Source organism: Hordeum vulgare, chromosome 2H (genome assembly GCF_904849725.1).
Source record: "Hordeum vulgare subsp. vulgare chromosome 2H, MorexV3_pseudomolecules_assembly, whole genome shotgun sequence".
NCBI classification, from domain to species: domain Eukaryota; kingdom Viridiplantae; phylum Streptophyta; class Magnoliopsida; order Poales; family Poaceae; genus Hordeum; species Hordeum vulgare.
Window position 1 is genome coordinate 422,136,443 of NC_058519.1, and position 15,670 is coordinate 422,152,112.

Here is a 15,670-nt window from a genome sequence, read left to right on the forward strand (position 1 = left end):
CACCGCCGATATAGTCTTCGATTGCGCCGCCCAGTTCACATCTACTACACATCATGATGTGCTGACTGCTCGCCACCGACCAGACAATCCACCCTCTCTGCTCAGATTTGTTCCCCTGCTCCTCCTACCTCCATCTCACACACCATTAATGGCCAGATCTGTTCCTCTGCTCCTCCCTCCTCCCATCTGCCACTCTATTGATAGACATCAGGGTAACCTTGTTGGTGCATCAACCCAGCATTACACGGTTGTGCCCGCCAGCTCTTCCCGCGATCAATGCTTCAACAGGTTAGCCAGAGGCTCAATCGGCTGCTAGAGAACAAACAGAGGCCTCTGGTTCTTTCCCCCTATTTGAAGCATGTCCTCATAGTAGAAGGTATTGCACTGCATCAGTTTCAGTTGTCCCCCATTCCATCATTGTTTATTCTTGGTTCCTAGTATTCTCGATTTGACGATCTTTAATTTTAGCATGGCAATTAGGTATCTAATATATTGGGTGCTGATATTCATTGGTACATATGTTCATTGTGCTCTGAGTATTGCCTATTGTTGGTGTGAAATTGATCTATCCATGTGTTGCGTCAATAAATCATCAAGCAATTTAGTTGTTTTAGGTTTTTAAATCACCCACCTTGCAAATATATATTATGGCGGCATTCATTGTTATTTTCTAGTTTTGAATTTCTTCAAATGAAGTTGAGAATTGTTTTGAGATAGCAACCATTCAATGCTTCCCATATCTGGAGCTTATAAATTATAATACAAATGTATAGATAGTTTTTCTGTAGATGCTTCAACCCTGATTGTTGTATTTCCAGTATAGTTGCCAGAAACATGCATGTGCATGTTGGTGGGTACAATACCTTATTTAGTTTTCATTTCAATTATACATGCTTCCAATTAAGTTGGCTCCTATGGAAATATCACACTGTAATGGACCCTACTCATTCATTCTACAGCCAGAGAACTCTTTTCATGATTCATATTCAAGTTTGTTCTAGTTTCAAATTTTCATGCTTCCAAATAACACTTATTTTGTTCCCTGAGCTCTTTTTTCATGCTTCTTTATTCATGGTCTACTAAACTGCAATACACATGTTTCTTCAGGCTATAAATTTTTGTTTCCATTTTCAATGTTTTATGCTTTCACCAAAGATGAATCGTATCTATATAGCATATTTTCATGGTTCATACAAATTTTGCTTCTGAATCACACTTCAACTGCTTCAACCAATATTAGCTTGTTCTTCAGCATTGGCCAGCGTTGCTTCATTTAATAAAAGTGTTGTACTATGTTTTTCTTGCAGCGATTTTTTTGTTTCAACAATGCATATGCATGCTTTCATTGTTTCTCACTGATGTTTCCATTGAGAACATACAAGATGCTTCTAATTTTTTCTTATACATGTTTCCATGATAGTGAATTCCTGCTTTAGGCATTGGCAATGTGTTCTTATTAGTTATGGAGCTTCTGAACTGCAATACATATGCTTATTCATCCTATAGAGTTTTCGTCCGTAGGTGACACAAAATATGCATCTCCTTCTTAGCCACAATCTTAGTTTACTTCATTCCAATGTCATATGCTTCACAAAATATGCATCTCCTTGTTAGCCACAATCTTAGTTTACTTCATTCCAATGTCATATGCTTCGATTACAAAACATGCATCCCAATCAGATATATGTATTTTTTGCTTCCAATATAAAATTTGTGCTTGTTTTATCGTACATGCATTTTTTTGCTTCAACCACTGCCTGTGTGCTTAACTACTAATGATGCTTCTTTGAGTGAATTGCTTCTATTGTATACACATTTGTCTGCATCTCATTCAAGTCACGCCTCATTGTATCTAGCATAATGCTCGTGTCCAATGATGCCAACTTCATTAAGGCCAATATGTTGCTACCTTGTTGACGACAAGGAGCTCACAATGCATGTGAGATTATCCATGATCGATGTATTCAACACCAGATGCAAACTATATGAATGGAAGCAAGTCTAGTCTATGGAACATATAATGTGAACTTAGAAGCAATGTACTACTAGGCATTAGTGCCTTGAAAAAAGCAAATTTGTAGCACGGAAACAAACTTATGTTTGGTTAGAAGCATATTAGTTCTGTTATGGGAATACTTTTGTACTCGATGGAAGCAATATTTTCTTGATATGAGACTTAATCTCACATGTGGTATTCGGTGATGTAAGTTATGTTACATGGAAGCAAAGCTCTTGGACCTTATTTTTTGTTTGGTCCAACCAAATTTTGATTCCAATAGAAGCAACTTTTTTGTCGGTGGATGCAATTTTTTGTTCCATTGGAAGCAAAAATAAAATAATACGCATATGGGACATGTTTTTATTTAGATCCAAGCAAACATGTGCAATAGAAGCAAATATTACTGTCGTTCAAAAGTGAACATTACTGCCAATAGAAGCTAGCTAGCGATGGAACCATCAGCAATAAGAAAGTTGTTCACGGCCGATAGAGTTCTGAATGGCCGATTAATCCCAGCAGCAGCATCTCCTTGTGCTTGTGAATCACGCTCGGACACGAACAATTAGAATCAAAAGAACCAGAAAGCCAATCTGTACTAGGGATCCCACGGTGTTCAATCTCACGTCTGAGATGCGCCATTTTTCCTCCCTAGGATAGAAGAATCCAAGAGAGGAAGCAGCCTAGGAGAGACGAGGAAGAGATGCCAATTAGAACCAAAAAACCAGAAAGCCAATCTGTACCAGGGATCCCACGGCGTTCAATCTCACGTCTGAGATGCGCCATTTTTTTCCAGGATAGAAGAATTCAAGCGAGGAAACAGTCTAGGAGAGACGAGGAAGAGATGCCGGAAGAAAAGAGGCCCCATAAAGGAAGGCATGAGATTAGGGCGTGTGTTTAGGAAACTATTACACATAATTAGTGCTCATTACATCCTCTCATGCAGGTCCTCGGAGGCAAATCGGATGCCCCTGCTTCCTCCAATCCTACGGCTCACAGATGGGCTGATGGATGCATTCCATCTATAGTCTGATGCCTAGCGCTTCCCATTATTATGATTTTCCCCTGCTTCCTCCAATCCTACGGCTCACAGATGGGCTGATGGATGCATTCCATCTATAGTCTGATGCCTAGCGCTTTCCATTATTACCCATACATGTTAAGCATGTGATCATCTAAATAGCGGAATTTGAGATGAGGGGTTTGGGTAGAACATTCAGCACCTTCACTCATACATTATGGAAGACCATGTTGTCTATATCCATATTATATTGAATAAATTGATTATGAATAAGTCTTAGACCATAATTGTCATGGTTGTTCATTCTCTAGATGCGGAAAAAGATTCATTTAGACCATGAGATGGAAATATGATGTTAGGACCTAAAGTTTCATATCATAGCTCATGCATTAGATCCATCAAACGCAGTTGGTTGGGAGTGAAAAATATCTTTCGATATCTTCAATGCATCAAATATTTTGTCCTAATCTTTCAGTCACAGAAATCAAGACACCAGTATCGTTGGATGGTCGATCAGATCCTCATTATGTCAAATCATAGACAAGTTTCGTGTTTCTACTAGTTGTGGTAGCCATCTCATGACAGTCTTTGAAACAGAACTCATTGCTACATCCACTTACCATCCAAGATAATGTTTCTTGTGTTGCCTGAATGCAAACAGGTTACACAATAAGCAATGCCGCTATATTACATATTTTACAAATCAAATCATATGACTGATTTGCTCATGAAGTCTCTACCGATTTTTACAATTCAGAAATATGTCCATGAAACTGGTATGTGATGGCTTCAAAATTCGAAAGAACCAAAGGAAGTATCTTCCTTAGGCCTTGTTTGAAACCACTCAGATTATATAATTCAGTTTTTGTAATCTATTCTGTCTTAAAACGGGACACATTAAAACATGACACATTATGGTGTAGATTATAAAAACTAGATAAACAGGTTATTAAAAACTCACAATCTACTTTACCCTAGCTAAAATCAGATTATGGATTGCTAATGTCCCGTTACCCTTGTAAAGTTCGAGATAATTACATTCCTGCCACCGCCATCCTCCTTCTTTAAGAAAAAAACAAAGGACAGACATGTCATTATGCAATGTAAAACCTGAATTACTATTTATATAATCTGACCTCCAAACATGTCCACCTAGATTATTTTTATAAACCAGATTATATAATCTATCTTCATAATGTAAATTATCATAATCTATTGTGGTTCCAAACACGGTCTTAATTGTTGTTTCTCTTCAAAGCATCATATTACTCTTTTCCCTCCATGTGTTTACTTCTATAGGTTATTATCAAGATTTTTAACGAACTAATATCAACAGAAGACGATATGCCATACTTTTGTTTTCTCCACGGGGTTTTTGAGGAAGTATATATGACATGTTTATTATTCTCTAAACTGTGGTTCCCACATTTAGAAGAGACGATAACTAGTGTATGTTCCACACATGATTTGTAGGAGTTTTATCAACATATCAAATATTATACTCCTCATATTTTTATCACAGGATTTTGAAGGAATCTCTAATCAAGATGATGGTATTACATGAACAAATGTAGATTAGGGGTGTGTTAAGAGTATAATAGGTTCCCCTAAACAGACGCCTATTGCAAACATTGGCTATCACTTGTATATATTTCTGATCATCTAATACAAACAACATAGTTCTTTTTTTCCTTGTCCCTTGTTTCTCCTGTTTTTCAACACTATTGATCTTGCTCTCATCCGACTAAACCTCCCATCTCCCAATAAGACTTGCATCCCAATTGTTTAGAGAAATTACTAACCTGAGAAGGACAACCAACAACTCAACAAAGAAAGGGCAATGGTCTTGCATTCATAAAAATATTTCGACATACCTCCCATCTCCCAATAAGACTTGCATCCCAATTGTTTAGAGAAATTACTAAGCTGAGAAGGACAACCAACAACTCAACAAAGAAAGGGCAATGGTCATGCATTCATAAAAATATTTCGACATACCGGTGCTTGATACATGGCATGTGCATGCCGCCTTGACGGTATTTCCCACGCCTACGGACCACGAAGAAATGACCAAACAAATCCTCACGAATAAACTTTTAAGGTCTTTTGAAGTGCAAAACTTTTTAGGTCATCCTTCTCTCTCTAATTGATTGAAGAGAGTTCCAGCTACTCTGTAGACGAGTTGTAACCATAGCTCTGAATGGTCCCGGTTCCTTCAAAGTGCAATAACCACCAAAGAACATCATAACATTTCAGAATGCTTGTTTGTTTTCACAACAAAAAAATGTACTTGCATAAATTTCATCAATCCTGGCTCATGGAGAAGAACTGAAAAAGGCACTCCTCCCAACTGAGTGTAAAAAATAGGGCCTTGATGGAGTCAAACCATAATTCAAAGCAATTTGTTTGCTGGAATGCTCTTTCCAGTACAGAGCTAAAGATCCACTATTTATTCATATTCATCTTTTCCGTTTAAAAAAATGTACTTGCAAGCTCATGGAGAAGAACTGAAGAAGCAATGTAAAAGAATATAGGGTCTTGATGGAGTCGAACCATCATTCCCAGCAATTTGTTTGCTGGAATGCTCTTTCCAGTACAGAGCTAAAGATCCACTATTTGTTCATATTCATCTTTTAAGTTAAAAAAACCATTGAGACCAAGTCGTTTCAGACTCACTTCTCCAATCCAATCGCATTTGAGTGACAATTCATCCACTTTGAATTAGCCTGCTTACTAAAATTAAATTTGTTTATCAAAACCCTGTTACAAATGGAAGCATACAACAAATCAAATATTCAGATCAAGCCCCTTCGGACCAGCCATGCCTCCAAGATCCATCCAATTCAAATTAACCTGCTTACTAAAATTAAATTTGTTAGAACAAAATCCATCCAATTCTTGTTAGAAGAATGTAAGCATAAAAATGAGAAATCCAAAGGAATGTACAATTTTTTATGACAACAAATTAAATCTGAAGACAGCATATATTAAGCTACGAAAAATATTTATGATAATGAATCCTCTAATCTTACAAAGAAAAATGGAAGTGAAGCAGGCAATCAGCTAACTGAAAGGTGCAGCACCTTCACCTCACAAAATATATCAACATTTTACAATTTAATTCTTCAATAAGCTTTCTGTACGTATCAACATGAACACAAGAGCGAAAATGGCATTTCCCAACCATAAGCTGTCTGTAACTTCTTTATATATGATAAGCTGTCTGCAACTTCATTAGATATGACGAGCTGAATAGTAATCCTCAAACGCTAATCAAACTGTTCACCAAGAGGAAGTATGATGCACCAGCAACTTCTGGACAAGCTCCAGTCCTCAGGTCAACTAAAATACAAATAAATTTCGAAGACTAACAAGCTGTACAAAGAGAACTCAAGTCCTTCAATGGTATACTGAACTGAAAATAATTGAATACAACAAGGACCAAGGAGGCTAGGAGAACAAGTAATTCACCTTCTTAGGACAACAAGATTATGGACACACCATGGTAATATAAAACGAATATTCAGATGAACTAAAAAATTCTCAGGCCTGTGTTGCATAAGGGGTTTGCCCGTGGGAATTTCACTGTTGTCATTCTTGGGATCAAACCAAAAGATGAAAGCTGAGGTCCACCATGTACGGATTATTTTTTAGTTGAGATGATGTGCACATTGAATTCTAGATCGACAGCTTAGAGTCAATTCAGGTTGACCCTTGACGATGAAGGTCACTTCAAATTTAAATTGATATAACGCGTAAAGAAGCAGTTAGATATACCTTGTGCGTAGTTAGATTGATCTTCAGAACGTAGTTACCGCTGCGCCCAGGCCTGTCGATATATTTGCTATGTAGGCTCGTGGCGCACTTGAGATGATGCCGCGGAAACAACAACACAGGAGAGGACAGAGACACCATGGCAGGGTGGAGAACCCGGGCAAAATAGGAACAAATAGATAGTTCCCGTGCGATCTCCACCCCGCAAACACCACCAAATATACTTTTTATTGTCTTGTGGCCTGCCAAGCGAGCGCACCCGACATGGCAAAGGCCGTCCTACCCTACCAATGTACTGGTACATCAAGTAGTACAATACGCACGTCCTCACATGCGCATCATCAGCTTACCAACACAATTACCTTTCTGCAGTGTTCGGAGACAGACAAGCAGGAAACACGGATCATTTGATCGGCAAACAGGAACCATATATCGGATGAACCGCTTCCTTCTGGCGCCTCGCTGAGATGAGAAGACCTCGAGAAAGCATATCGACTGTCGTTGGAGAAGATATCAGTTGGCCGTGGGCATCATAAACCAGTGAAGATGAAACAGCAGCGGCGGCGGCGTTCCCCGGAGATAAACATCCACAGCGGCATAAGCTGACGGGTCTGACGCATCAACCGATTCAGCCATCACAAGCAAAATGTCACAAAATCCCTTGGCTTAAGGGATCGTAGACATGTATTCGGAGAGGCGAATCGTCCACCACAGGAACGACAGCATCGGATTCGGATGGCACAACGTGCTCCACCAAAAAGAAGAGATAACCCATGAGATCTGAAAGGCGTCGACGAAGCATTAGAAACCCTAATTCGTGAAATTTAAAAGAACTTAGAATTCATGATATAGATCGAATTCGTAGTATGATTTGCAAATAATGGATCTTGATCTAGCCGTGCTAAAAAAGCGAAACCATAACCACCTACCTAATCACGACCAAACCGTACTTAGTAAATCTGGACACACGATCAATGATTCTATAATTCGAAGATCTATAAATCTATATAAAGTAATAAGAGGAGAAAGTAGTAGATAGTTGGCACCTCACGATCCCCGCGACGGAACGAAGATGGGCCGCTCCTGCGACGGGGCGGTGACGGGAGCAGAAGAGAACGGGGCGAGGGGAACGCGTATATAAGAGGGAGGGTGGTTGGTGGATTCTTGGTGACGGAGTCGGTTCGGGCGGTGGACAGCTTCGGTTGGATCACGTATAGCTGTCTAGGTGCCGTTGTCGGTTGCGGGACGACGGAGGACCTCACGTCTCGCACGGATGCTCGGCCGCGTTTGCGTGCTCCCTTTGGCCACGTCTACTCCGTCTGGTTGGCGTCATCCCTTGCGTCACAGGGAGGCCTGATCGCCTGCATCCACGAATCGTCTCGATCTTCCTGTGGCCAGTTATGTGCTGGCTAGAGTTGCATGAACAAACACCCGTGTAGTAATTTCCAATTGGCGATTCTACACACAACATGTGGGATCAACTCCCCCCACACAGCTTTTTATCACAAGGCGTTCACAAAGGGAAAAGTTGAGCATGAATCAAAGTGAACAAGGCCTGATCCAACATTCATTAAGTTAAATGTGGATTGGATGTAGCTTTTTATGAGGAAGAAGGAATGGATGCTATTTCAGCAATAATCAAAGATGAAAGGGACACGTTCCTAGCAACACAATGTAAGTTCATTAACAGCTGATGTTGTGACTATGGAAGCTTTGGCTATGAAAGACGGACTGAACTTGGCAAATAGATTGGAATTCCAACATGTGAAAGCGGAGTCCGACTCTTAATGTAACTAGTAAGCATACACGTGCGATGTACGTATAATCATGTGAAAAAATCATCAATTTGTTTTAGAAAGAAAATATATCATGTAATTGAATGCTCGTTCATGGCTACAAACAACAAACTTATACATAGGTATTGATCAAAATAACATTATAACTACTGAAAATAAGGGTAGCATAGAATTACGATTGTATGTAGATATATATGTCCTTGCATGATGCAAAGTTTTTTTTCCCTTGCCTCGCATGAAAAAGTCATGTGTGCAAATCGAAAGAAGAACAAATTATCTCTTATAAAATTGCTTGACAATCTGCACGACTATTACAAATTTGCTTGAGTAATTATCTCTTAGCATTAGAGGACATATTTTCGGCATTGATATTTTATTTTAAGAAGAAACTGTACAACAAATCAAAACATCTTATCAACATCTTAATACGGAGGTAATTAATAATACACAGCATCTAAAATAGACAGTGTTGGTGGCTACCAACTTATGTAAACAATTCATGCACACACGCCGGTGACAAAGACGCATGAAATAAATAAATAAATTAATACATATCACCATATCACATATCATTTGAAAATTGCATTATCTAATTGAACTACAAGAACTGGCCGGAGTGCGATTTTTGTCAAAATGGCACATCAGAGTCGTCATCTCATCTCACCGGAGCCTATCATTTGAAAATTGTATTATTTCATTGAGCTACATAAACTGTGAATAGTAGGATGCTACTGGATTTATAAAACCGACACAACACTCCTCCCCAATTATGACGATCCGTTGGCATAAACAGCTTTTACTTTTGTTTGATCTTTCATATCCCTCGCATGAAATGAAGGGAACATGAAATCTTGATTATTATTACCGACACAATGACTCGTCTGTGAGGATACGCTGCCAGGTCAATCCAGTCCTGGTATGAATTCATAGTTCACACATTTCCCTACGATCCCAAGTCTGAAACAGACAAAATAAGGTCGTGTTCGGTTGACATGGAAATGAAAGGGATTTGGTAGGGATTGAGAAGATTAAATTCCTAACAAGTAAAATTCCCCTCCAATCCTCTCCAATCCCTTTGGGAGGAGGATTAACCGAACAAGGCCTAAGGAATCCATAGTCCACACTTATGAATCAGTTTTAGCACAGGTCTAACTGGAGCTTGTGCCCGATTCTATTTGATTGCTAAAGTAGCAGAGTGAATAAAATGAATACAACATGAGAAACTAAAAATATATACCCAAGCTTGCAGTTGTTTACCGTATATCGAGGTGTTAGAGATTACACTAAAAACTGTCCAACAAAATACCATAGAAAGGTTATTCAAAATAAATAGTATGGCACGATGGCATAGAGGAATGTCACATCAAAATAGAGTGAGCCCTACAGTTCAGTTTCTATGCATCTCTAATATGGAAAGCAATAGCCAAATATCACTATAGTTCTTAGTAATAAAATGGTGGGCTTGCTTCCATATCCAATCCAAATGCACGCTTGTCACTCAGAATTGCTACATGATCAGGTAATTATGCATGTAACCTTAGTTGTCCAGAACACAGGGGGTCATGCCTATTAGAAATGGAATTGGCAAGAGGTAGAGCAGCCTACTTGCCAATACCTTCAAATGTGTTAAAAAAATACAGAATATAATATTCATGAAACAAAATTGGAGACAATACTGAAACAAGAAAATATCAAGTGGTGACGAAACTCGAAATAGAAATATCTCCATGAGAGGATCATCCATTCTTCACCATAATTGGAGTTTTCTAAGTTTTTTTAATAACTTTTGGATGCTAAAAGGATTAAGCCATCCTATTGTTAAGGCCTCTAGGGCATTTATGTTTGGTCTCAGTTAAGAAGAGTAGTCCAAAATAATGTGCCATTGATGATTTCAAGATGTAATTATACTAAATTAGAAGTTCGATAATTCGTAATATGCGCATGTAGGACACAGATTCATATAATGAAAGGGGAAATGCAAAAGAAATGAGTTGATTACTCCGCTATTTAGGTATAGAGTAGTTACCATCTCTCGAGTAAAAATGAACCGTAGGATCCTTATAAATGGTTTTCTGAACAATAACATTTTTCTTCACTTCCTCCTCTGTTGACAGTACATGTTTCAAGATTTGTTGTGCTCATAATCGCAGGAAATATAATTGTACAAATGTAATTGATAAATATTCGCTGAACACTTGCTTTTCTAAATACATGTTTGGCTAAAGGTAGAAAGAGATATACAAGGGGAACCTATTTTGCTGCTTCTAAAAATATCTCTTCTTGTGTTATACATTTTTATTCTCAGTTTACGCTGCTTCTAAAGAGATACAATACAAGGTAAATATATAATCACACAGAGCACAAGAGCAAACCATCCATGGATCCCTAATTTACCATTTATTTTGTGATTACAATTTAATAAATTATATGAGATACCAGGAAGATGACTAATCTCCAACATCTCCAACAACCAATGAGGCATTATGAAGAATAGAGGTTGTCTTAGTATGCAAAGATTTAAACCTTTGATTTTGAATAGAATTGCTAGAGAAATATGGCCAGTATGCATTGTTCAATTGTACTAATATGAAATATGGCCAGTATGCATTGTTCAACCTACATACCTTACTTTATAGAAATATAACATTCTGATTTATAAAAACAATTAACATATGCGAGACCTGATAAGATTACAAAATGCTCTGTGTGATTGGAGAGTAGATCTCACCAACATATGTATTTGAATCTAGGCTAGCATAGTAGCACCAACGATAAGAACTCCTCCCTCGTGTTCCATATCAACTGCAAGAGGAAGGGATTGTGATTCGGCACAAACTCTAATAGCTAGACTATTTTCGTGTAAGTACGAACAAAAAACGAAAGGACAAAAAATGTAAAAAAAAATATTGTTGTTCTCAGAACGATGTAAAATATGATAGTTACCTGATTCTCAAACTTAGCTGGATAAAATGTGCCCATGGTGAGTCACCAGATAATCATAGTGATGTTCATAAGGCCATTTTTCTTAAAAATACTACCATCATACAATATTGTGCTAAGAATAAAGTTCCTTATCTGAGCCAGTAGGGTATATGGGGTATGATCCAAGCCATCTGCTTCTTCATGTAGTATCTTATCTTCTCATTTATCATCCAGGCAGTAGAAATCTGAAGGACCTTGCATTATCATATATAACAGGGATAAAGATAGTAGTGAGGGACCCTTAAATCGTTAATTAAGAACTTAAGAAATGAGGGGTGCCTACATTCTACCTTTGTTCGCCACCATATCTGAAATATGCTATCTTTCCCAACCATAAGACACATTACTTTTTGAATGGTTTGATACAAATTAATTCTCAGCCTCATAGGAAATGAACATACTAAGGTAGAAAATAAATATACAGAACACGCATTCAGTAAACATCAAAGGAACATGACAGCTTATCTCATTTCTGAGTTTAACCACTCACCGCCTGTAATTCAATTGCCAAGGGAGCTCTAAAATCTACATCTTCAATATATCTTAGATATACAATACAATGAAAAAACTATGTAGGTCGATTGTATGGTCAAAGGAAATGAAAAGATCAATTGTATAGTCTAGAGAACGATCATCGATTTTAAAAACATAATAATTAAAAAGGTTAAAAAAGAGGAACTTACGGGGGTTCTCTTATCAGAAAACCAACGGAGTACCATGATATTTGTCCAAAACAAGTAGTAAAATCATGCATATATATGATATCATGACCCGGTGGCAGTGGATGTTGCTCCGCTTGCCACACTTCGTTGCATATCACCCCGTGCGTTACCATGGGATGGAAACATTTATAAAAGAATACGCAGTCAAATTACAACAACAATAAATACTCAAGGTATCTCCGACTACACACATCATGCGTCATCTCCTCTTAAGCTCTGCTCTTGTTTAAGTATTGAGGGAGGAGATCAACAATATGGTGAAGTACTAAAAACCTCACGTAAACATGCATAATGAACGATTAGACATCTGATGGCAACATCTGCTAGAACCTGGTTGGTACCAGTGGCCATCATAAACTAAAGATGGAATCGTGCTCGGGTTCTTACCATGGTTGTTACTCAAACCATGAGGCTTTACTTCCTAATGCATTCCTCTCAAGCGTAAAAGAGGAATCCATTATTTAACTTTAATTGTTCTCTTTGCATCATGTACATCAAATAGAAGAGAATACCATGCAACCTATAAGAAGATACCATACGACCATTTATTAGTTCCCAAGAATATTGTCTAATGGAGATTAGACTTAGTGATATGCAACAAAGATCATGCAATAAAATGAGTCAATGATACACAAACTATTAATCTGAAATATGACTTTATTTCAACATTATTAAAAGGGAATTGCGAGATTACATCCATCTAGCTAGAATTTAAAAATTAAAAAATAATAAGAAAATTGCACTGAAACTCCACAACTTACAAGTTCATTTCAAACAGAGTCGCTTTCCCATCCGACAAAACTATCTACTAACACAAGCTGGAGCATCGACACTTTCCGAAACCAGAAAAGAGAGGTCCAAGTGTTGTCATATATATAAGAGAGCCCTTGTTCCGTGTCTACTACAATTTTCAAAAGAAGGGAGGAATTTTACCATGCCCCCCATGCCCTAAACCTCTAACCAGAATATCAACCATAACTGTTCTCTGTCTGCCTTCCCATGCTTGACCCCGCTAGCTTGCCTGACCATTTCTCTGGTCCATCTTTGTTGCCACTAAGTGGAGTGTATATAATAGGATAAAGACATCATGCGGATGTCCGACACGACCTTGGTATCCCTGAAATGCTAATGTGTGCCCTCCAGGATCTCATGCCTCTTAGAGTCGTCCACCCCATGATTCTTTAAAAATTGTGATAATGTACTGAAAAATTACATCTGATGCACTCTAATTAGCCAGTAAGAACATATGTAAATGTCACGCCCAAGATGCGACCCTATCCTCAATTTGGCACGGGGGCCTCGTCAGGGATAGAAGCTCATCTCGTCGTGTCGCAAGAATGGATATCGTTACAAGTACATGTACTAAAAAGAAGAGATATATAAAGAATTGGCTTACACTCGCCACAAGCTACATCAGAGTCACATCAGTACATTACATAAACATCAAGAGTAAGAGCAGGGTCCGACTACGGACAAAAACAAACGAGAAAAATAAGAACGACGTCCATCCTTGCTATCCCAGGCTGCCGGCCTGGAACCCATCCTAGATCGATGATGAAGAAGAAGAAGAAGCAACTCCAAATGTACAATCAACGCGCTCGCGTCAAGTAACCTTTACCTGTACCTGCAACTGGTGTTGTAGTAATCTGTGAGCCACAGGGGACTCAGCAATCTCATTTCCAAAGGTATCAAGACTAGCAAAGCTTAATGGGTGAGGCATGGTTAAGTGGTGAGGTTGTAGCAGCGGCTAAGCATATATTTGGTGGCTAAACTTACGAGTACAAGAAATAAGAGGCGGATGATCTACGCATAACGGACGTGAACTACGGATGATCAAATGAATGATCCTGAACACCTACCTACGTCAGACATAACCCCACCGTGTCCTCGATCGGAGAAGGAACTCATGAAAGAGACAGTCACGGTTACGCACACAGTTGGCATATTTTAGTTAAGTTAACTTCAAGTTATCTAGAACCAGTGTGAAACAAAGTATCCACGTTGCCACATAACCGCGGGCACGGCTTTCCGAAAAGATTTAACCCTGCAGGGGTGCTCCAACTAGTCCATCACAAATTACCACAAGCCGCATAGAAATCCTCAATCATGAAGCTCGCGACCTCGTCGGATTCCCTAGTGGAAAACCTCAACTCTGAGATTACCCAAAGCATCACCGGAATCCCGATGCACAAGATATTCCGTCAAAGGTAAAACTAATCCAGCAAGGTCGCCCGACGTGTCGACGATCCCGATAGGAGTCGCGTACCTCGTTCTCAGGACACGACCGATGGAAAAGCCTACATGTACCAAACCTCGAGTTGCCCCGTGGTGGCCCCGCAGTCTGTCCTTTTTGGACCAACACTCATGAGGAGCACTGCCCCGGGGGGGGGTTGATTAAATTATCCTCGGGGTCCGGAAAGTCCCTGTGAAATTTATTAGGTGATTAGGCAAATGGAGTACCAAAGTTGGGCCATGCCAGACCAGCTTTAATCTAAAACGAATTATCAAGGGGGTCCCCATAACAACCCCGATCGTGTTAGGAGCGCTCAATTATGGAACATAACACCGGTAGCCGGAAACTAAGGGGGCAAAGGTGGAACAAAACACCAGGCTAGAAAAGGGCCGAGCCTTCCGCCTTTTACCAAGTATATAGGTGCATTAAATTAAATAACATTTAAATATGGTGATATGACAAGGGACCCATGTTATCACATGGAAGCAACTGCACCTGCAACTAGCAACGCTAACACAGGGTTAAGCAAGCAGTAACATAGCCAACCAGTGGTTTGCTAGGTCGAACAGGTTGAAGGTTCCATGTCAATGTTGAGAGGGTGATATTTAACATGTGGTAGGCAACGAGACATAAACGACAACAACGGTAAAACTAGCATGGCAATGATAGTAATGGTATCTGGGGGAATGGTCATCTTGCCTGAGATCCCGCTTGGAAGAAGAATGGCCCCGTGAAGTAGACGAACCGACGTAGTCGAACGGGTCCTCACAATCCGGCACGCTGCGGAACTCTATCGAGACGAAGCAAACCGGAAACACAAATCAACACACGGAATTCACCACATGATGCACAACACAAATGATGCATGAGCAGCTGAAAACATGCAAGCCACGACATGACAATCCACACAATCAAACACTACACATTAAGTGAAGTTCGATATGCAACGAGTTGCATATTGATGAAACTCCACGTTAATTATTTAGTTCTATCCCGATTAGGTACACGGCAATATTAATTGTGGTTAAACATGGCAAGAGGTGAAGCGTAATTAAACTACCTATCTAGGCATTTTAAATGAGGTCGGAAATGACATATAGCACCTCCGAAACGACCTCACATGTTAATTTACAATTCTGACCAGAT

At 39.2% G+C, this 15,670-nt stretch overlaps 1 long non-coding RNA gene across 1 annotated transcript; it reads right to left on the minus strand.

The window, feature by feature from the left end:
• Positions 1-5,628: 5,628 nt before the first annotated feature.
• On the minus strand, positions 5,629-8,047 carry LOC123426492. The gene is made up of 2 exons (XR_006622234.1): positions 7,838-8,047; positions 5,629-7,571 (listed from the first exon to the last, which is right to left on the minus strand). It is a non-coding gene; the product is annotated as an uncharacterized LOC123426492 (long non-coding RNA).
• Positions 8,048-15,670: the final 7,623 nt, after the last annotated feature.